Source organism: Sceloporus undulatus, chromosome 5, assembly GCF_019175285.1.
Source record: "Sceloporus undulatus isolate JIND9_A2432 ecotype Alabama chromosome 5, SceUnd_v1.1, whole genome shotgun sequence".
Classification (NCBI taxonomy): domain Eukaryota; kingdom Metazoa; phylum Chordata; class Lepidosauria; order Squamata; family Phrynosomatidae; genus Sceloporus; species Sceloporus undulatus.
This window is the reverse complement of record NC_056526.1, coordinates 63,857,951-63,882,167: the sequence shown is the minus strand read 5'-3', so window position 1 is coordinate 63,882,167 and position 24,217 is coordinate 63,857,951. Positions and strand designations below refer to the sequence as shown.

The 24,217-nt window shown below is 39.4% G+C and overlaps 1 protein-coding gene across 2 annotated transcripts in view; it reads right to left on the bottom strand.

Moving 5' to 3' along the window:
* The window catches only part of PRICKLE1 (prickle planar cell polarity protein 1), an 83,835-nt gene that overhangs the window by 13,038 nt on the left and 46,580 nt on the right, over positions 1-24,217 (bottom strand). The window contains exon 2 of one of the 2 annotated variants that reach the window (XM_042468164.1): positions 22,013-22,078. The gene's annotated coding sequence lies outside the window, so the exon portion shown is untranslated. Of the gene's footprint in view, positions 1-4,368; positions 4,592-22,012; positions 22,079-24,217 lie in introns of those variants that run through there. The other variant, XM_042468165.1, reaches the window with a different exon arrangement.

Genomic DNA, 24,217 nt, shown 5'->3' with positions numbered 1-24,217 from the left:
AATGCCAGAGGAGGGAACAGCAACTAAGAAGGTTCTCACTCATGTCTTCACCAGCAAGTCTTTGATAGTGGCAGAATCTTCTGGTCATAAGCCATAATATAGAGCTTTAAATCATGACCAGCACTTTGAATTGTGCTGGGAAAAAACTGGTAGCTAATGAGGCTGTTTCAACAAGGGAATTATGTGCTCCCTATAACTGACCCCGGGTCAGCATTCTAGCCACCATATTTAGAATCTGATGAAGTTTCGGGACAGTTTCCAAAGGCAGCCCCACATTGAGTGCACTACAGTAGTCAAAATGGGACGTAATCAAGGCATATGCCACCACAGCCAGATCTGATGTGCATCAACTGAGGCTAGTTTTAGCTGTGCAAATGGCTGCTGCTGAAACCTGGGCATCCAGGCTCAGAGCTGAGTCCAGGAGAACACCCAAGCTGCGAGCATGAAATTTCAAAGGGAGTATAGGTCCATCCAGGACAGATGGAGTCCCTATTCCTTGATTGCTTTTTAACTAACTTGGGGCATCTCTGTCTTGTCTGGATTCAGTTTCAATTTGTTTGTCCTCATCCAGTCCATTACTGACAACAAACATTGTTCAGTACAGAGACAGCTTCCTTGGAATCAGATGGGAAGGAGAGAGAGAGCTGGGTGTCATCAGCCTATTGATGGCACCACACCTCAAAACTCTAGATGACCTCTCACAATGGTTTCATGTAGATGTAGATGTTAAACAGCATGGGAGGGAGGGCAAAAAAGAACTCTGTGGGACTCCACAGGTCAACAGTCACAGTGTAGAACAGAAATCCCCCAGTACCACCTTCTGACTTTGCTCTTCCAAGAAATAATGGAACTACTTCATAACAGTGTCTTCAAGTCCTATCCCAGAGAGCTGGCCCAGAAGGATACCACTGCCAGTGATATGAAAAGCCATTGAGAGCAGCAGACTAACAGGGATGCACTCCCGCTTCCAGTCCCCTGTACAGATAATCCACCAAGGTGACCAAAGCTGTCTCCATCCCATAACCTGAAGTCAGGTTGAAATGGACCCAGATAATCTGTCTCATCCAGAAATCCCTGGAGTTCTGGCCTTGCCCTAAAATGAAATATTAGAAACTGGCCAATAATTATTCAGAATGATAGAATCCTGGGAGGGCTCTTTTAAGAAGGATAGAAACTTCTTTTGCTGTAGTGAGGTTCACCCATTTGGCAAGTGTCCTTACCCACTTGGCCAGTCTCCCTCTAACTGTTTTCAGAAGCCAGGAAGGGCAAGGATCCATGTGGTGGCTCACATCTCTTCAACTATGCTGTCAACATTCTCAGGCTCTACAAACTGAAATCTATCCAATAATACAGGACAAGCAAGTACCAAGATTACATTCACTGGATTTGGCTGAAATGCAGCATCCAAATCAGAGCTGTTGTGAATGATTTTGTTTGCAGTACATCTTACAAATTTGTCACAGTGGGTTGTCAAGTGGATTTTGTTTTTCTTTATGTGAGTCAGAGTGTAAAAGTTCCTCCACATCCTTGACTACTCGAGACAGCTCTGCTGGACAACACTATGCAGAGGTGGCAGAGAAGTATAATTTCTTATATAGTTCCTCCATCATCCTGCCCAGAACGGAAAGCCTGTCTGATGGCTGTCACGAGAGACATGAAGTCCTGAGCTTCACCTGACAGAGCAGTATGCATGGACATTGAAGTTCCCTAGTGCAACAAGGCAAGGGGACTGCAACACAAGTGAACTAAATGGTTGACCATCACCAAGCGAAACCTTATATTGCTTATAAAGAAATGAATAACCACAGATTTTTAGTAACCAGGCTGAATTTCAGAGAGATCTAAAATTATTGTGTTTATTTCCAGGATCAGTGTGCATCATTACAGATTACCATTAATTACAACTTCTAAAAGTGATTGTCAGTGTGGAAACTGAGTCACCCCTTTACCACAAACACCTTCTGCAAGGTAAACCCATGCCACAAAATGACATCTGTGATAATGATTCAAAGTATGTCTCAGTTTGAATTTGGCTTAACACTTTTACATCAATCACTACATGCTTTCCTACGCAGCAATCTGCGCATTTGAGGCAGTACATGCAAGTCAAAACTAATGTCATACTCAAAAAGCTTGCCAAGACTAAATGTGGTTCATGTGTGCTACAAATAGCCCCAAATTGTTCTCTCACCTCCAACCCCGCCTTTTCCTTTTGTTTTCTTGTGGGAATTTCCTGTGCAGTCTGATGTCTGCAGTACAATCTTACATTTGAACAGATCATCTTATTTCATTTCACGTTAGCAGAGAAGATTTTTTAAACCCAAAGTATCTCTTGAAACCATTCACAGAAAGAGAGAATGAATGTTAACAAAAGCTACAATCTAACTGTATAACTGGACTGAAGAGCAATTTAAGAAACTGAAATATAGTAATTTAATAGAAATTGTTCTGATCACAGAAATCTTGCATAAAAGTTACAGAACACCCAACTCTTTCTTTTTTAAAAAAGTATTATTTTTCTCTATGCAACAGTTGAAGCCTTGTGTGAAAACTAACCCTGATGTTAGGATTTCCAGTTCGCTGAATCTGTTCTGTGGTCACCTCTGACCAGATCAAAGAGGTCACAATTCATAAGGCCAGTTACACAAATATCCTTGCCTAGCCCCTGCTGTTTAACTCTGTCCTGCAGGGCAAATTGTTTAACAACTTTTTGTTAAACTGCTTGTTAACATGGCTATAGGGAATACAAGATGCATATCACACATCCCATTCACAATGGGCTGCAACTCCAACCCTAGAGGGTCAAGGCTTGAGGTTAAAAAGCAGGTGTCTGTGTCACTATTCTAATATGCATGATAATCCATTCCCAAGAGGACAAGAAGTGATGCCAAACATTACCAAATCTGAACATTACTTTTGTTCAGTATATCTCCAGTGCATGGGAGTGGCTATGGTGGGAAATCGTTTTGTTACAATTCTACCCTAAAATTTATTTAATTGTTTTACTTTTATCTTACCTTTCCCCCAGAACTGTGATTCAAGGTGTCACTGAAATCATTACTTATCATTAAGAAAGAGTAAGATGCACCTACTTTTGACAGGAAATAGAATAATATTTTAGAAAGCTTTCATGTTCTACTTTCTTCAGACAACATAAAGAGAACCACAGAGGCATGATTCATACAAGATGCTTTTAACTGTAGTAGAAGAGATTACTTCATATTTGTGTTCCACTGAAAACCAATGAGATTTTAAAGCACTCAGCTTTGGCTATAAGCTTGCAAATGAAAAGCACTAGCATTACATGCTAATTAGGACCATTTGCCTGCATATGAGGCTAGAAAGACGTTAAGACATGTTGTGGTTCAATGGAAATATTGAATAGTTGAGGACAGAGAGCAATAGAAATACTAAATAGTTTAGGCCAGAGAGCAATATTCCAGAGAAGTCAATGTTTCTATTAGTTTTTTCTTATAAAATCAGAATATTACATTTTAAAGATTCCCACTAGCGTATATTTTTTACATTTCTTATAAACAGCCAAAGGAAATGGCAGCCAAATTTTACTCCAGTGTAAACATATGCTCAGGTTTCACTCCATCACCTGTTGGCTCTTGAACACCACACTGCTTTGTTAAAATGTATAGCAGTTAGATTGGAAAGACTTCTACAAAGAAAACATTTCAAGGAAGTCATAAAGTAGTCATAGTTCTGTATATATAAAAACATCACAGTCCTGATTATCTTTACTTTTTAAAAAGCTGGCATTTAATTTCTTTTAATAAGCTGTTACAACTCTATTTTGCCTTCCTACATATTAAAAGTTTAGGAAAGAAAAGATTAGTAACCAATCTGACACTGTCCATGCTGCACATTACATTTATCTATCTATGCACACAGCATTCAGATGCAGAAAGAATACAATCCCCTAACTGTGAGATAATTATGCTTCACCAGGTTTTCTCTGACATTTACTATGTAATTTTTAATTCATCAGATGTTATTCTATGTATTAAATATTTCTACTTAACACCAATCTCTAGGCAATCCCCAACAGAAATCTACATTCCCGTGAAATCTACTGAATTCTAATCCAGAGCAATCCTACCTAAAATTAACTACAATTATTACATTACTGTTTTAAAACACAACAATCCTGCAAGGATGGGAAACCCATGCACACCAGGTACAATCCTTCAGCTGTGTTTGACACAAGCACAAGATAAAAGACTCCACCAATATTTTAACATTCCTCACTAATGACATAGTCTCCTTTAAAAAAAAGTTAAATAATATACAGATAGAAAAGCTAACCTTAAAAACAGTTATTTTGGTCAGAACACTGATTATTCAGAAGGTGGCACTCACCATTACACAGGTTTGTTGCAGTCTCCATCTGCCACTTCTATAGGAGCAAAACTGCCTAACAGTGAAGCCAACACAGCAGTAAAAGCAATAAAACACAAGGGGAGGGAAGGAATCACCAGGAAGCCCTTCCTCTCTTTTCCATCCTGCCAGCATCAGAAGAGCAGGCAAGGAGGGAGGATGTATGAAATGGAAGCAAATCCACTCAAAGAAGGAGATGAATGAAAAAACACACCAGTGTCAGTGTCATTACAAAAGACACTTGCTATTCATGGAAGCATCTCTATTTTCCTTCTAGCGCCTGAAACAGAAAACCAAACCAAGCCCATTCTTTGCTCAACTCTGATTTTTATGTTTACTCATAGATCATATAGATCTTTTCTCCGACTGATGCAGTGACTGGGGATGGCGTCTCTCCTCTCGTGGCCTGTCTGGAGTCAGTAATGGGCTGGATGAGGGAAAACCGACTCAAATTGAATCCAGAGAAAACGGAGGTACTAGTGATAGGTTCTCCTGGTCCAGGAATGGCGGTGGTTCCACCTGTCCTGAACGGGGTCACGCTCCCTGTGAAGGACTCCGTGCGCAGTCTGGGGGTGCTTCTTGACTCGTCGCTTCACCTGACTGCTCAGGTGAATGCGACGGTCAGGAGCACCTGTTATCAGCTTCGGCTGATCCGCCAGCTGCGCCCATATCTGGCCCAGAGGGACCTAGAGACTGTTGTACATGCTCTGGTAACTTCGAGATTGGATTTCTGCAATGTACTCTACATGGGGCAACCCTTATACCAAACTCGGAAGCTTCAAATGGTACAGAATATGGCGGCCCGGCTGGTCACTGGTGCTCCCAGGACCAGCCATATAACACCTGTTCTTAGGGACCTCCATTGGCTGCCCATTCGCTTCCGAGCCCAATATAAGGCGTTGGTTATTACCTATAAAGCCCTAAATGGCTTGGGCCCAGGATACCTAAGGGACCGTCTCTCCCCGTACATTCCGCCTCGCACCCTCAGAACGTCTGGGCAGCAATTACTGAAGGTGCCTGGGGCCAGATTAGTCTCCACCTCGCGGAGGACATTTTCCACAGCTGCCCCAGCCCTTTGGAATAAGCTGCCCACTGAGCTCCGCTCATCTACCACCCTGGCCCAATTTAGGAAGGATCTCAAAACCTTCCTATTCCAGCAGGCATTCCCCGAATAAATATCCTGTGGGCCTCCCTCCTCTTCCGTGGCCATGAGGTTGGGCTATAGGGGCTTTTTATTTGTTATTGTATTTTATGGATTTTTTAATCTGTCTTGCATTGTATGTATTTTAATCTTGTTGTAAGCCGCCCTGATCCCTGGAAGGGCGGGATAAAAATAAAAATTTTATTATTATTATTATTTATTAGGACAACTGCATGTCACCGCTTTATCTGTGTACAGACACCTTACTAGTATTCAGAGATGCAGCAATGTTAAGCATCAGCATACAAAAGAATCTTGCAGCAGCTTTGTGACCAACTGGGGAAAACAGTTTTTAGCATAAGCTTTTGTACTCAGTGTACTTTATCTCGAAAGTGCTACAAGATTCTTTGGTGTATGATCGCGCATTTTAAAAATTGCAATTTTTAAGCAGACTTAAAAAAAATCAATTTATATGCTTAGCCTGTGATTATTGTGCACAATCTTGTCCTAATTCCAACTTGATTCAATGTACTAGAGTAAGCTCAGAGAATCAGTTGCTAACACTTACATAAATCCTGCTGATTCAACAGGTTTCCTTCGGTTACGTAAATCCCATTGATCCAAGTGAAGGATAAATATCTCGCAAAACTACATATCCCAGAATTCCACAGCATTGAGCCATTGCAGTTAAAATGGCATCAAACTGAATTAATTCTGCAGTGTTGATGTAGCCCAAACCATCTCTGGCATAGCTGCTGTGATAGGAAGACAGACTCTTACACAGTTTGCTCAGTTTAGATTTTAGTTTTTCCTTGAGGACCACATAACTGTTTTAAAAAATATTATTTACTAACTGCAGGAAGTTGTGGATGAAGAAGAAGGGCAGTCAATTCAATGGGGGAAGGGGGAGACTCCAGAGCCCAGGGTTCCTAAACCAGCATCTATATTGCAGAAATAATCCATGTTGACACTACTTTAACTGCCATGGCTCAATGCTTGGAATTCTGGGAAGTGTATTTTGTTAAAGTTCCAGAGTTCTGCTGCTGTGTGCTTTCAAATAGTTTCTGACTTATTGCAACCCCAACGTGAATCTATCATGGGGTTTTCTTGGCAAAATCTGATCAGAGGAGGTTTGCCATTGCCTTACACTGAAACTGAGAGAGTGTGACTTGCCCATGGTCACCCAGTAGGTTTCATGGCCAAGTTGGGAACTGAACCCTGATCTCCATCCAGACTCATATCATTTGCAAGATTTTTTAAAAAAAATCCTGAACAGAAGCCTTCTCTCCCCTCATTCTTCTTACAACTGCCTTCCCTTCCCCAAACTTCCTTAAATGGCCAAGGGGGATTCAAGCCCTGGTCTCCAAAAGTCATATTCCAATGCTCAAAATACCACACCATGCTGGCTCTCTCCATAATTCTTCTTGTTGTTGTGTGCTTTCAAGTTGTTTCCAACTTATGATGACCCTAAGGCAACGGGGCAGTTTGCCTTTGGCTTTCTCTGAAACCAAGAGAGTATGACTCATCCAGTCATGCAGCGGGTTTTCATGGCCGAATGCGAGTTGAACCCTGGTCTCCAAAAGTTATATTCCAATGCTCAAACCACTACACCATGCTGGCTCTCTCCATAATTCTTATGGGAATGCAATAACCTCATTTTGCCCTTCCCCTGTAGCTACTCCCTTAAAGTTTAGCTAAAGGGAACAACTAGGGAGATTTCTTCATTTTCTCCTGCTAGCCTTTCCTTTTAAAAAGTCACACTCCTCTCTGGCTGAGACAGACTGATATATTGTATTTTCTTAAGGGGGGGGGGATCTAGATTCCCTTTCTCATTCCAAATAAATGATTCAAAGCAAGCTTTTTTCAGGAAGTGGGTTAGTTTAGGTGCAAGGACAAGAGATTCTTAGGCTTTGGGAAAGTATTTTCTTGTTTGCAGGCTCCCTACTTTAGTTGACGTAACCCCAACTCCACCCTCTATTGTGTCTAAAAGCCCCCCTGGCTACATATCAGGCCCAGAGAGCTGACCCTTGTGCAGTTTCTGATTCCTTAAGCACTAGTCACAGTGCAGATCAATCACTGCTGACCCAGTATGAACTACAAACTCCCATAAGCAACACTTTTCAGGGAGAAAAACACCAAGTGAGTGTTCTGGCAGAATGAATGCATAAAACTAAAAAAGAAAGGAGTTCTGATAAAACTAAAAAAGAAAGGAGTCCTGATTGTTTTCTCTTATTCTTCTCCAGGCCCAGCACTATCACAACAAGGACATTAGCAAGTGGATGTCACTGGATCAGAAAATTAACAAGTGCTACTATTCTGGGGGAAGTTAATTTCCATATCAATGGCCCAAAACATTCACTGCTATGCAAACCAAGAAAAGTTAGGTATTTCTGCAAGTGATCAAACCATTACTGCACCAAACAGAAGAAACAATAGCTTGGAATCTTATCCTGTTAGCCTGCTTAAGGTTCTATATTCAATACACAGGTTTTCGTATTCATGGCAAGGTTAGAGAACTGGATAAATCAGGATTCTATATCATACCCCTTCTCTTATTATGCAGGATGCGTCCCAATAAAAGTCTAGGCTGATCTTCAAAATCCATGATGTTACTATCCTGAAGCAAAAGAGGTCTATAAAACTGGAAACAACCTCTTTCAGGCAGCTTTGAATTTTCTCACACCAAACTTACTCCAGCAGGGTGCTACATTTTAAGTAGAAATAATAAAATAAGTACCTTCTTTTCAAAGCAGAACTCTCATGACCAGATCATAATAGCCTAATAATCTTCTATCTCCAGGGGCTACCTCACAGTGAAAAAACTTATTTTTCAAATTTTAGAAAGGTAGTCATGTAATAGTTTTTTGTGGGTTTTTCAGGCTGTGTGGCCACAATAAACTTTTCTAGAACATGGCCACATAGCCTGAAAAATCCACAAAAAACTATAGATGCCAGCCATGAAAGCTTTTGACTTCACATAGCCATGTAAGGTAGTTGTAGCTGTTTGTGAGCTATAGTATGTGAAAACTCCTGCCATAATGCATTTATTAATATTTATTTATTAATATTTGAGGTGCCATGGGTACCTTCATGATTTATATTTTCAATTTTAGTTTATGGCATTATGATGTTATATAGATTAGGAATCTGCTTTAGACATTTGTTAGAAAGATACTCTTGCTACTATTTCTGCACATTTAGTTGCAATGGAGGAATACAGCAAAACTATCAGAAATCAGTGTAAAATTAATAAAACTTTATTGTATTACAACCTAAATGTATAAACTGATGACATGACTATGAACTACAATTATTATTGTTGTTATTTGCCTTCAAGTCACCTCAACCTTTGATGAACATACAGAAGTGGGTCGGGGTGGCAAGATTTAGTCAAGGAAGGTTTGCCACTGGCTTTTTCTGAGGTTGAGAGAGTGTGACTTTCCAAAAACACCCAGTGAGTTTCCATTGCTGAGTGAAGATGTGAACACGTAATAGTCCTAGCCCAGCACTATAATAACAACATCACATTGGCTCTTTGTAAACTACAGGGTGTTGGTGCTGTTCTGTAGCTTCAAATCAATTCCAATTTAGCACCACCTTACTGTAGGGTTTCCTTGGCAAGATTTATTCAGAGGAGGTTTGCCACTTAGACTGAAAAACTATGACTTGTCCAGGTCACTAAGTAGGTTTCTGTGACTGAGTGGAGATTTTGGCATTTGAATCCTGCCCTCAAACCACTACTCCACACTGGCATTGTGAATGACAGTTATTGTTGTTCCTGTGTCCCTTCAAATCATTTCTGACTTATGCCAACCCTAAGGCAACCCTATCACGGGGGTTTCTTGGCAAGATTTGATCAGAAGGGGTTTGTCTGTGCCTTCTTCTGAGACTGAGAAAATGTGAGTTACCCAGGTCACTCAGCAGGTTTCCAGGGCCAAGTTAGGATTCCAACTCTGGTCTCTGGAGACCACCACTCAAACTGAAGTTTGAAAACAATTTAAAAAATGTCATTCAATAAGGTGGGTGAGTAGCTGTCTAAACAAACTATGTCTATTCAGTGAACAACAGACCTCCATGTAGGCTTTAGCCTAACATACACATTCAGCTGTGAAGAGTTTAGTAAAGCATAAATAGCTTTGTAAAAGAAATGGGTTTCTTGTGCCAAGTTACAAGGATAGGGAGAAAGAATGTTGGAAACTGAGTGCAGATAGCTGAAGGTTAAGTTTTTAAGTGCAACAGCTAGGGAGACTTGGCTGTGGTCAGACAATAGTATTTATAATTCAGACATGCCTGGCCAACAGCCAGCACTGAATCAACTTGATGGATTTTCAAAGCAGGAGGAACTGTTGACATGGCTGTTGCTTCCATTTCCTTTGTGCATTTTTAGGTAGAATCATTTCCCCTGGTTCTCATTTCAGATATGATTTCAAGGCATCAGTGCCAGTTTACCCTCCACAGTTCCCATGTGGTTGCCTCTCGTGAACTTGGAACAGAACTCTGGGAGGACAACTTCAGTGCTTTAAATTTTTTAAAATTCTGGTAAAAATTCAACCAGTTCATGCCATGTGTCATAATCTGGAAATCATAACATACCTGCTCGTCTATTATGTTTTTCCCCCTGACTGGCTGTAAAGCAGTTCTCAGGCCAAATATAATAATAATGCATACTTGGGGAGAATACATTCACAAATCTGTGTGCCTCTCTGTTGACTGTCAAAAATGTCAGCCTAATGGAGAAATAGGACAGAAAGGGCCTATGCGTAAGTGAACACATACAGAAATGAAACTGGCAAAAATATGTTTCTTTTGTCTACATACAGTAACTTATACAAGCACTTTCACATTGTTATGCATACATTTGCTGTGTACTAATAACTGCTTCCTGAGAAAAGATCTGGTGTAGTTTATGAGATCCACTGTGATGTAGTGGTTTGAAAGTTGGACTATGACCCTGGAGACCAGGATTTGAATCCTGGCTTCATTATGTAAACCCACTGGGTGACCTTGGGCAAGTCACACATTTTCGGCCTCAGAGGCAACCACCCTCAGAAGAAAATTGCAAGGAAAAACAACAACCATGATACCTTCACCTTAGGGCCTCCATAAGTAGGAAATGACTTGAAGGCACAGAACAGCAACAACAAATAAATGCATATAATTAGTCAACAGTTTTGCAGCCACACACACTATAGCTTTAAAATTATGACTAATTATTTAGGACTAATAATGGATATGATAGGTAATTGGACATTACTGGATCCATTCTATGCACAATGACACTACAGCTTTACAATCCATTGTGGCAAATGGGTTGAAAAAGTGTGAAGTAATGAATGATTTCTACAAGAATTACATCTTAGTGAGGCAGACTTATCCACAGGGTAGTAGTCAATCATGTCTCAAAGCTATTGTTATTTCCAAGAGTGAATCCATTGTGGAAAGGAAAAAGCATGAGTCACAAGTCCAGGGGAAGGAAGATTAGCTGTCTCCAAGAAAGCAATTGGCAGCTCAGCAGAAAGCATTTTGTTTTATCTAGCTCCACCTATTTCCTTATCATTTCAGCCTGTTGCAGTCAATATTAAGTGTTTGCCTTATAAATTAGACAAAGACAGTATCATGAACACAACAGGTGATGTTTGGCAGGCAGAAGAGGTTTTAGAAGGTGTGGTATAGTCATCTGAGTGTTGGACTAAGACTCCAGGAGAACAGGGTTCGAATCCCCATTTAGCCATGCAAATCCACTTGGGCAACTCACACTCAGTCTTATCTTTGAATAAATCCTGTCAAGAAAACCCTCTGATAGGGTCCCTCTGATAAGTCAGATTTGATTTGAAGGCACATAACAAAGTTGTTCTTGTGTGTCTTCAAGACATTTCTGGCTTATGGTATCCCAAAGGCATGGGTTTTTCTTGTTCAGAGGGAGTTTGTCTTTGCCTTCTTCTAAGGCTGAGAGAGAGTGATTTGCCCTGTGGGTATACATACTATTTACTGTATGTCTTGTTCAGTTTTCTTATACCTATAAATAAAATTATACATGATAAGTATTTTAAAAATAATTTATTTAATTTTAATGGGTTCAAAGGAGTATCATTATGACATTATTTTGCTTCAGAAAGCACATGCAAGAAAAGAAATAGAAAGTGATATCAAATCTCCTTTTCATAGACAATAAGAGTGCAGCAAGAGTGCATCCAAATTACAGGGGGTTTGTGATAATGGGTTCCAAAGCATATTGCTATGAGGCCACAATTTATGTGACCCCAATCATAGGTTTATTTTTCTCAAAGATACACATGGTGATAGGAAATTAATCCTCGGGACTCATTAATCACCAAACTGTGGACAAGCCATTTTTATGACTAAAATGCTATTCGCTTTTAAAGAATTTGCAGTAGGTTATATAATCTTGTTGTATTCTCCTTTTTATTATGGCTATTGCCATATTTTTATTCATCCAATCCTTAGTCATTTTCTTGGGAAAACTGATCATCTTTTTTCTGTATCCCCAAATTTGTAAGCTGAAGTCAAGCCTATTATTTAACACAGGAGTAGTAAAGAGATACAAGGAAACATAAAAAAGAGGTTTATGTGCTAAAAAGGACACGTAATACTACTACTGTTCTCCTCTGGGATTTCCTAAAAAGCTGTTATTCGAGGACACTTCATAAAATAAGGTTCCTTCATGAAAAAAAAAAGAAAGAAAAAGAAATGGAGAAGCTTAAAGTAAAATTAGAGAGGCAAACACAAACATTATTGATGAACATTAAAAAGCAACACTCAGAAATATGAGTGTTTCAAATGAATTTTCCCAAAGGAGAACTGGAAGCCCTAGAGTCAGATAGACTATTTCCATGCTAAGGCCTTGCTTGTACATTTTGTTCTAAATTGCTGGCCAGGGCAGTCACTGAACAACAGGAAAGAGATGAGTTAATTTTATCAAGTCTACTTTGTCCTCTTTTCCAAGGGAAATTTGTAATGTATTTTTAAAAAATATACAGTGAACCGTATACCGCTGAGCTTTCTGGTATGAAATGTTTATAAAATTTTATTAACTTTTCCAATTGAAACTTTGGTTCATAACCAAAAGAACTCACCTACATCTAATCAGGAAACAATTCCAGCCATCAAAAGGTTAAAGAATGACAAAATTTCTGGGTATGATAGTTTTAATGCCAATTTCTATTAGAAATTCCATTTGGAGATGTTTCCACATTTATATAAGTTATATAATGACATTATCATAAGAAATGTGATCCCAGACTCTTGGAAACATGCTTGGATCATAGTCATACCCAAGTCCAATGATAATTCACGTCTAATAACAGCCTACAGATCAATTACATTCTTGACTCAAGGCCATAAAATCTTTGCCACAATCAGTAAAAGGCTCAAAACTTTGATACATCAGTTTATAGACATCACTTTATACAGAAGAAATCTTGCTGAAGCCAGCAGATAGGCTTTAAACATAATACATTCTTGAAAAAAGAGGAGTCTTGAGAATATGATGTAGAAACTCTACAAAGGTTTGTTAGCTATAGTGATCATTACTGACATTGCATTTCAGGGATTTTTGTTGTCCTGTGGTACTAGGCAGGCAGAACTTCTTTCACTGTTGTTGTCTGTCATGTCATTGAAATCTCTACCTGAGCTTATTTGTAAGAATCTAGACATCAAAGGTGTGACATTTAAAAAGAAATACTGTACTGAAAATAAGATTAGCCTTTATGTAGAGGATGCCCTCCTTTTTCTTTCTGAAGCTAAATTTAGTACCCTAAAACAAAATAATCCTGACAGGCTTTTGGGCTGAAGATAAACAAGTCTAAATTGTTTTCAGCATCTCGGCAGAGGAGCAAAAGCAAACCCATGTAATTTCAGCTTTATCTCTTAATTACATTTACATCTGATACTAATGTGTGCTTCCAACAAAAGATTTCAGTCTGCTGGTACTTTGAAAATATAATAGCTACTGTATATTCGTATGTCAGATGGAATTTGAAAGAATGATCTGACTTAAAGCTTTCATTGGCGGGTTACAGACCGCCCTCAAGCGGCTGTTCTCCCGCCACCGCCATTTGCTGAGGAGGGAAGCCCTAGCGGCCAGACCGCGAGGCTTCCCAGTGCAGCAAAAAAGGAGCGCCGAAATGGCGCTCCTTTTCAAAACGCGGAAGTGGCGCTGCGAGGGGCGAAGCACGCCCTCGCGGCATCACTTCCGCCGCGACACATCTGGATGCTATGTGTACAAGACGTCAAAATGGCGGCACCCATGTGGATGGGCGCTGCCATTTACGACGCGCTCCGCGCTTGTTGGGGCCAGTTAGGAAGGGGCGACTCTTCCTAACCCTAGCACGCCCCTTCCTAACCCTAGCACGCACGGAGCGCGTCATAAGTGGCGGTTTGAAACCCGCCATTATTTGGTAAAACAGAGTTGTTAAAAAAGCTTGTATGGCTGAGCATATATTCCTATTTCACATTATTGCCTCAAATCCTGGTAGAAAAGTTTATCACAAGAGGGAAGAAATTAAGAATTATTAGTGGGATGAAATAAAATCAAGATAAAATGGGAGGGTTTGAAATTTAGAAACAAAATATTATTTGGCATTTCATCTGGTGCAGCTTATTAAACCCATTAAATCAAATGGAAGAGTAGCATAAGTAAAAGTAAAAAATGGAAAGGAATGTTATCTCAGTATAGCCAATAGCTTTATCTACTAGCTTTGGACAAAGCCTGAAGCAGATTGAAAACCCTTTTGTGACTGATGTTTGTGGTACAGTTTTAATGGTTGTAATATATTAAATTGTACACTGCAAATTCCCTAGTGTCCATTTTTAATGCACACTTGTTTTCAGCAGGGTGATAAATTCAGTCACTTGGCCTCTTGGAAAGAAAAAGGTATATATAGGTGTAAAGATCTGTTTATAAATGAAAAACCTTTCTTAGAAGGGCAATTAATAGAACTATTGGAAAAATACACTCCCAGCTGGTTGAACTCATGTTTGCTTATAAAGGGCTACAGATGGACTCTATTCCCTTACAGCTTTCGAAACATACTGTCTTGACACTTACAATAGAATTAAGGGACTGGCTTCTGAGATTTACAAAATGATTACACTGGTCTGGTACAGGCTGGAGCAAAGCGCCGGCCTAGGACCAATTTTAGGGCTCGGGAGAGTGGAGTGTTTACACGCTCCCTAGCCTTACCGCGCCATAATGGCTCGCCTCATCCACATGGGGGCCGCCATAATGACATACGTGCGGTGCAGCATCCAAATGGCGCCACAAGGACATCATCAGCGCAAGCAAGGGTGCCAATGGCGCCATATGCACACACCCTAAGAAGAACCCGCCGGGAGCGGGTTATTTTTAGGGCTCCTGGAGGCTATGCCATTTGGTTGCTGCAGCCTCCATTGGGGGCAAAAAGAGATGCTGTCCCTTTCCTCCCATCTGTATACCCCCACAATTCACAAAATGACCTAAGGGCAACTGAGAAGCTGAGCTGAGGATATAAACTGAAGATAACAAATGGGGTAGAACACCAGAAAAACATATACACAGCGCTAAAGGAAGTAATCATTAAAGTAGCACATTGTTTTTCTCAGTGCCCCTAAAATTATGTAGAATTAGGAATGAGCTGTCAGATAAATGTTGAAGAGGCAGTGATACTGTTGGCACACTGGAGCATATGTGGGTTTGCTGTCCCAAGGTAATTCCCCTTTGGTTAGAGGTTCTGAGCTGGATTAACAAAACAGCTAATCAGAAAATAAGATTCTGACGTTCTGGTGTTGTCAATTTGTGCATGCAATGAAGGCAAATAGCATGGACCAAGAATAATTTATAAAGTTTGTTTATCTGCCAATGGTTAGACAGAGTTTGAATCTTTGCACTATTAGACAAATTTACATTTAATTTTTGCCTTGCTAGGAATAAAATAGTTGAAGACACCCATTTATAACATGTATATTCTGAACATGGCCCACGGTCATGCTTTGGAAGCTACCACAAATAGCATCTTTGGATATTGGATGTGGTAGGTTGTTATTAGTTATTTTGCTTGTACCCATCTGATTGTGTTTTGCACCATGAAATGTTGCCTGCAGGATGGGCAAGGAAGGTGGGGTACAATTTTCCCTTCATATTACATAAATCCTTATTTAATATATATATATATATATATATATATATTAAAAAGTTACACATGGCAAAAAGGATTTGACAAACATCTGTTGTATAAGTTCTGCTGTTAATGGTATCTTAGTTGGCAGGCCACTCTATTGTATAATAAGATATACTTTTGTCACTACCTAAAGTTACATCCTCTTGGCAACAGTTCTGATATTTAGAAGAAAAACTCTTCCTGTTTCTCTTCTTTTAACTGTTATCCCTCTGGAAAGGGCCATGTAAATTGAATGACATTATATTACACATAACAGGTGTATTGCTGCTGGCAATTGTGTATTTTGCTATCTAACAGCAAACTTTAAAAGATTTAATAATTTCTTTATGTTTAATTTGCTTGTGAAAGTCCATTTTTCTCATAAAACAGTGTGGCAGAGAACAGTGAAGCCCAGCATCCTGCTCCTGAAGTTAAAGATGGTCAAAGTTATTTATCTTTATATTTTTCTGTATTTTTTTTAAAATTGGTGAGAGAAAATGCATGTGCACACCCATTTATCTTCAGCTCACCTTTTTTTAATCCATTGATGCATATCAAAGCTAGGAGGAACGTTTCTGTAACAGTTTATGGGATGACATTAGATGTCAGTGATTTTGAGTACAGCATGTTCATGAAACCTCAGTTAGACTAATCACCTCACTATCAGACATGTAGCTTTGGGTTAGAGGGATAACTATAACTCTTTCAAGATAGCTATCACCTTACATTTCAGCTGACCTATTTAATCCCTTCATACATATAATCCAGGTGTGAGCTTTATAAATCAGAACACTTCAAAAACCATAATCAGATACTTTAGGATTGAAATTGCTATATGTTAAGCCCACTCTTAACCTTTTTATTTTAAAAGGACAAAAGATGTTTTAGTTGCATCTGAAAATGGCTTGTTGATGGAATATACTGCAAAAGCGCTAATGACCTTCTGAAATTGTACAATTGTTCTTTCAATGGATTTATGTTAGTCAAAAGTAGGTTTCAGATCAATATTCTTGGGCAAAGAATACTCAGAGGTGGTTTTGCCAGTTCCTTCCTCTGAAATATAGCACACAGCGCCCAATATTAGTTGGCCGTCTCCCATCCAAGTACTAACCAGAATTGACCCTGCTTAGCTTTCCTAGATCAAATGTGACATGGTAGTTTTAGGGTGTGTAGTCACTCAAATACAATACACTGCCCAATTATTTTTCATCTTCCTACTTTTAGCCTTTTTATAACAGTTCATTTTACTACCATGTACAAAATGGCAAGTTTTTAGATTACACGACCTTTGAAATTTCTTACAGCTCCACAATTCTAGGAAAATTAATTCATTATACAGATTGTATTTGTCCTCCAAATATTTAGCATGCAACAGTCAACACTGTAAATTACCATTCTTTTTGGTACCATGTTTTTATATACACATGCAAACACGCATGGATTCAATTCAAGCAATGATCCTGTAATCCCATTTATAAAATTCTTATTCTGTCTTTCCCAAGGGTCTGATGTAGTCTAGGATGCATCTTGAATGAAATAAACTTCCTACATCTGGTTTACATTTCCAGCACACAGACCTGTAGTTTCCATCATGTAGTCTGTCAGGAGTAATACATTACCCAGTAATTAATTTAATGCACATCAAGAAGCTGCTACATGTCCAAATATACTCCCATTTGTCAAACAGAAGTGGCCTTTTCAAATCTTGACCTCATTGGACTAAATCTGAACCTCTGACCTTATGCTTCACATTTAATCCTGATTCTAGTTTTATATCCTGGCCTGAAGAGAGCCCTTAAGATACAGTTTCCTAATTTGGGTGTAATGGAAAACTCTGTTTTAACTAAGAAACCAAGAGGTAAAGCCAAGATTAGTCCTACTAAGAGAGCAGACCCACTGAAATCAATGAGACTTAAAAACTAATTGCCACTAATAAATTCCATTCATTTCTGTGCATGTACTCTAGGTAGGAAGCATTTGCTTTTGCTACAAAATAAAGAAGCATCTCATTCCTTGTAATTGGTAATGTACACATACACGTACCAAAGAATGAGAAGGATGAAAACAGAGATGTTATTCTCTCTGTGGGATAGCTCTTTGTGTGCTTCTGCCTGCATGAGAAAACATTGTACCTATTATAGTCAAAGAAATTAAAAGCTATTGCAATTTAAACTTTTTAACACGATGCTCTCTCAAGCAAACAAATTCATACTGGCTCACACCAGGCAGTATTTACCTTAAACTTGGCCTGTCTGAAAACTTAATGCACAAATCTGATATAGAATCAGGCATTAATGTGTGGGCATTGCATTCTCAGTTTATATTCTGTGATAGTAATAACAGTAATGCACATTGTCTACCTATTTAGTAAAATGGAAGTGTGTGTAGGGATTTTTCAGGGAAAAATCACCTCCAAATGGCCAATAGCATACCATGTTGTTTGGCAGGGGTACTACCAGCTATTTAGTCAAATTTTAGGCAGTTTTGATGGCCTTTTTATAGATGCTTTGTTTCAAAGAAGGAAATCATTGGATTTCCTGCTGTGATGACTTCCTGCTTTGGGGGGAATAAAAAGTTTATATACCGTAGGCTCTACAGACCTTTAAAATCTAAGGGGGAACCCTATTCCCCCAATGTGTCAGAATGGCCGATAGCCCTCCAGAGGCCTGTCAGAGATTTCATAGCAAAAATATTTTTTCAGCACTCTTTTGGGAAGCATTAGAGAATGCCAAAACAGTTGTGGGGGCTGTATGTGGCTAACAGGCAACAGTTTGACCACCCCTTGTTTACAATGACTGACAGCTTCCCTCCAAAGTCCTTCCCAACCTTACTTGGTGATGCCAGGGATTAAAGTCAGGTTCTTCTGCATTCAAAGTATTGCTTTACCATTGATCTCTTCAAAATGAAGAATCAATCCATTCAGGAAATATATTCAGTTGATGACCTGAAGCCTATTATACCTTTCTTTTGTTCCTTTTGATAGATTCCCCTTCATTGCTTCGTGTGTGTGTGTGTGTGTGTGTGTGTGTGTGTGGTTCATGCCTTTAAGTCCCCTGTCAATTTACAGTGACTCCATCAGTTTCACAGGGCTTTCTTAAGAGAGGAATGCTCAGAAATGGTTTTGACAGTTCCTTTATCTGAAATATAGCCTACAGCATGTAGTATTCATTGGTGGTGCAAGTACTAACCAGGGCTGATCCTACTTAGCCTCCAAAATCGAACAAGGTCTGGTTCTTTACTATTCTCCTATGGATGTATGGTTGATACTACTTCAATACTTTGTTGCTGCCCACTCCATTCTGCATCACTCTCATCTTGGCATTCCAATATTTCCTGTTCACAGTTCTTTCCTCAAAGCTCTTTCCAAGGCACGACCCATGCCAGATTGGCAGGTGGGACCCGTGGGCAAGGGCTGATGACTGCTATCAATGCTCTCACCCGGCTCTCAAACACCTTCTGGATTCTCAGCTGTTGTAAATTATATTACAGGAGGGAGCAGAGGAAGTGCCTTTCCCACAATGGAGGTGGTAGTTTTTGTGGTCTTTCCAAGGTAGGACCAATGAATATGTGCCTTTGTTTATTGAAGGGGGTTAAGCTCTAGCAACAATACAGTCCTACTGAGAAATGGACACTTCCTTAACAGAGACAGGCATGACTTTCTCTCTCTCTCTCTCTTTCTAGAAAACCAATTTATTAGACTGAACCAGTACACAAGAACTATAAAATAAAAGAGAAGGTTCACAGTTAGAATACTGTAACTGAAAAAAGTCAACAATGTTCCATAGCCCCAATAAAGTTGTCAAAATTCTGCTGAATCAGTGAGAAGATGGCTTTTGTGCAACAATACATGGACACCATGGGCCTTTTCATACTGCACAATTATAGCACTATCATTCCCCTTTGACTACAATAGTTCTATCCTATGGAATTCACAGGATTTGCAGCTTAGGATAGGATGTTTAGAATTCCCAGCCAGAGAGTTCTAGTGCCTCACCAAAGGATTCCACAGGATGCACCCATGGCAGTTAAAATGGAATCATAGTGCTATAACTGTGTAATGTAAAGAGGCCCCATGACAGTTATACAATGATAAAATTGGATATAAGAGCCATCTTGAACAGCACTGTCAGAAATCGTTTTTCCTCAGTCCTTTCCGTATGAAGTTAACAATTGCTAAATGACCATTTTATTGTTAAATCTAGGTTCTCATTTATCACACATACAGCTCTGAAGAAGTTCATCAGAAAAAGTGCTAATAGATAATAGAAATACTAGATATGGTTCCACTTTAACAGATGACTACCAGTAGCCTTCTGTTAATTAAAATAGTCTACATATCTGTCTGAACATTTTTTGGAGTGAAGAATTGTTTTTCAAATATCTTCCCTGGCTTTTTGAAAGTGCCATAGGAGGAGGAGAAGGTCATTTGTCAGGAGCTACAAAAAAAGTATGTACAAAAAACTCATGCTGCCCGCACAGACATATTTGACAGCTACATTTTAAAACAATGTTTCAGCTGAGAGCTATGAATCTTAAAAGTAAAGCAAAAACTTTGAATGAATACTCCCCACTCTTCCACAAAAAAGACAAAAAGACAAAAATAATACAATTGTTAAGAACAAAGTTTCACCTATCCCTGAACCAAGTTCCAAGAATAGCAAGTATTTATATTCATGGGATCACAATAGTAAGTGTAAACAATCTTCACATTTCACATATTGTTTCACTTTCCCAGTTCCACCAATGAACTAGACAGCTTCCTTTATCATTCTTTCCCTACCTAAGATATGAGCAATAACTTGTCCAGTTGTGGAACATATTTCTTTGAAAAGTGAAGAGAGGTGAAGCTATGCATTGTTATTACCTAGGATTACCATATTTCAGTATACAGATATAAGGTATAAACAATGGAGTGGATAGCGTGATTTTTTCAAATTTACTTAGAAGTAAACCAAGGGAGTTTTAATAAGCCTGACACACAGGTAAACGAGTACAGTATGTCTCCTGTCTCTGCAGGACTGCAGTTTCACTTAACCCATATCAGGAAAAATATGTTATCTCTAGGCCTTTTCTAGGTCCTCCAGTGAGATCTATGGTATTGACCAGAATCACACCTACCTAGAAATGCCTAGAGAGGTTTTCTCTCTATGAATCAGTCTTCCAGCATAACTCTATGGCCAACCTTCACTGGATGTCATTCAATTCAATAGGGTTTGCTATTACAGTGCGCCCTTCTTTTATGTGGGGATACGTTCCTGACGACCCCCCCCCCGCATAAAAAACTGTGTGTATGCTCGAGCCCATTATAAATAATGGGGCTCGTGCTTGTGGCGGTGTGGCAGCACGCACGCACGCAGCATCGTTCCTTCTGGCGTGCTGCCGCTTCTTCCAGCACTACTCTCAGCATATATTGAAAGCAGCGTATAATGTGAGTGCACTGTATCTACCATTTGGCATTTCTATGGTAAGTCCAGAAATGGAAGTCATACTGTATAAGATTGTAACTTCTGTTATTTGAACCAATGGGACAAATTTGTCATGAATAATCACATCCAGGGCCAATCCAATAAGTAATTTTCATCATGCTCCATGTGATCAGAAGGGTCCAAGTGGGTAGATGCAGTAGTTCTCACAAGAACCTGAGAAATCTTTCGCTGTGCTAAAGCTAATCCCTGTCAGGAGTTCTCCATCCCATTTCAGTAGTAACTAGTCTCATTTTGAACCTACACAAGGAATTGGCAAGGAATTTTTGCTTGTTCTACTATTATTGGTGTGGAGATCATCAAAACCTGTCTGAAACTGCCTCATCTTGCTCCCTTTTCTTTGCTAAAGAATACAATCAGTGTTACCAAAGGTCAGATACTTTATTGTTGAATGTCAAATGCTGTTACCTCCTACAGTGAGACCTTTAATTTACTATTGTGCAGGTTACAGTGATGCTGTTGCTAATTTTGTCAGTATATATATGAATCACTGTGTCCATTAATATTGTGAAAAGAACCCTTTTCATTACAAGACCAATTAATCCCTTTTGAAAAATATAATAATAAAACACTTGTCTGAGATTCTACAATGGTGGTGCAGTGGTTAAACACCACTGCTGCAGCTATAATGTTGTGAGTTCGATCCCAGGCAGAGCTCCAAGTTTCACTCAGCCTTCCATGTTTCATAGATCAGTAAAATGAATACCCAGCTTGTTGGGGGCCAATTGATTTACAGATTGTAAACCTCTTAGAGAATGCTGAGTTCACTGATAAGCGCTATAGAAATGTACATGCTATTGCTATAAACAATTGATTTAAGAGAGCATACTTCCAATGCACAAACTTACATGTTAATATTTCACTGACATGGCCACATGGATATGTTCATTTCCTGTATACAGCCTGTTGAAAACCTGAGGGAGGAAAAATCTTCCGTTAAAAAGTTAGGTACTCATCATAGATTGTTCCATTGTTTCAACAAGCATGTTCTAATTTCTCTCACATTAACCTATTTTACATAGATTGGAGCAGATAGGAGTGAAACAACAACCACACTCTAATGCAAAGCAACAGCATGATGCTTTCAAAAAAACCATGAAACGCTTATTTCAGAAAGATAAATGAGTACTGATATACAGTAGTCTAATTCTGCAGAACTGCTTCTGGGCACAGACCATGTTTCTTGCCACAGATTATATACTTATAGTTCAGTATAATTAAATTAATGCATCACTCTTATTTTGAGCCATTTCCAAATTTTTTTCTTTTTTTAAAAAAGCACCATGTTCTTCAATTTCCTCAAAGCTAGTCATTCAAAAGACACGCATCCTCTAATCTGCAAATTTTATATTTTCCTTAAGTCTTCCCAATTATACTCTATCAGACCAACACCCTTTCACGTTAGTTGAAACAAGATTCAAATTATGAGCTCAGAGAACATTTCCCAAGGCTACACTGGAATGTGTTAAATGGAGAGGAGTTCTGTCATATGCAGTGACAGCCATGCAAAAGACAGAGCACTCTTGGATAAATTGGCATGCATAGTTTAGGATGCATCTCATTCTCTAAACTTTTGAGAGAGATCTAAAGAAAATAACCTGAAGGAATAGAAGCAACAATTCTCAGCAGTACAGAGAATGCCTCCCTTAGGTCAGGTTAGAGTATTTTTTCCCATTAAGCCTAGTATTGTTCACTCAGATAGGCAGTGGCTCTCCAGGTTTAAGCAGAGAATTTTTGTTTTCCCTTTATATATCATCTAATTTAACTAGAGGGGTTTGGACTGGAGCCTTGGCAGGGGTGGCTTACCATATGGGCAGCTAGAGCATTTTAAACATCTCACCAACATCAACTAGCAGGGGTATATTGTATGCTATTGCTTCCTTTATACCAGGGCCAGACAACTGCAAACAGGGCAAAGCCATTTTTCCTCCTTATACCTGCCTGGTGGCCCACAGCAGCATGTTTCAGCATGCTTGAAATGTTGTGATGTCACTTCCATCTGCCATTTTAGCCAATTTTCTGTTTGTGTTTGAGAGGTTGGGGAATTTAGGGAAGCAAACTGCTGTCTTTTTAGGTGGTTTTGGGAGATTTGGGGTGGCTTGAGGACAAAATAATTGCCATAAAATCAGCCTGAAAATTGTAAAATATTTTTGGGAGGATCTGGGGGCTCTGAGGGGCAGGTCCCACAAGACACAGTTGGAGCCCCAAGGGCAGCATGTGAGCCACAGGCCATACTTTGCTCATGCTTGCTTTATATGCTGACTTCTCCCACAAATGGCACTATAGATGACTTACATGATAGAAATACAGTTGACCCCTCCAGTTTCACAGATTTCAGATCCACAAACCTCACTTACTCACGAGGAGCAAACTGAAGGGGTTTAAAGGGGGGGGGCGCATGCCTGTGGCTGCTTGTGGGCATGCATCCCCATTCAAACCTATGAAGCTTGAATATCTGTGAGTTTCCGTTTTCACAGAAAGGGGGGTCCCAGAACAGATTGCCCGCAAAACAGACGGCTGACTGTAACACACCTAGCTAAAAGTATATTAAAAAGTTATGTTTCAAATGTCCATAGAATTCAAACCACTTAAAATATCAATTTAAAAGGAAAGGACAAACCCAGTGCACTACCCTAAGGAAAGCTCTTTCCTTGTATAACATGCAGTTCTCTTCAAGCTTCTTGCAACAACAAAGTCTTTATCTGCCAACCAAAGGAGAGCGAAGAAAAAGTTCCAGAGAAAAGAAGTTCTGGAGCCTAATAGTAGCCATGAAGAAGCTCCTATAACATCCCTGACACACGTGACTGAGCAGGTGATGGAAGAGAGAGAAGTACCTTGAAGATTTTAGAGTTCTGACAGGTTCATATTGGTGTGCAAGATATAATTAGACGTAGTAAGGAAGGACAATGGGCAACAAATCTGAAGCAGTTGGCTCCATCCCTGCTGACCACTAGGCTTATCTTCACAACTGCTTATGCACATTTTTTTTTTAAAAACTTGAGTTTGAAAACTGATTCAGAGATACACATACCAGTCCTATTCTATCCTATGCT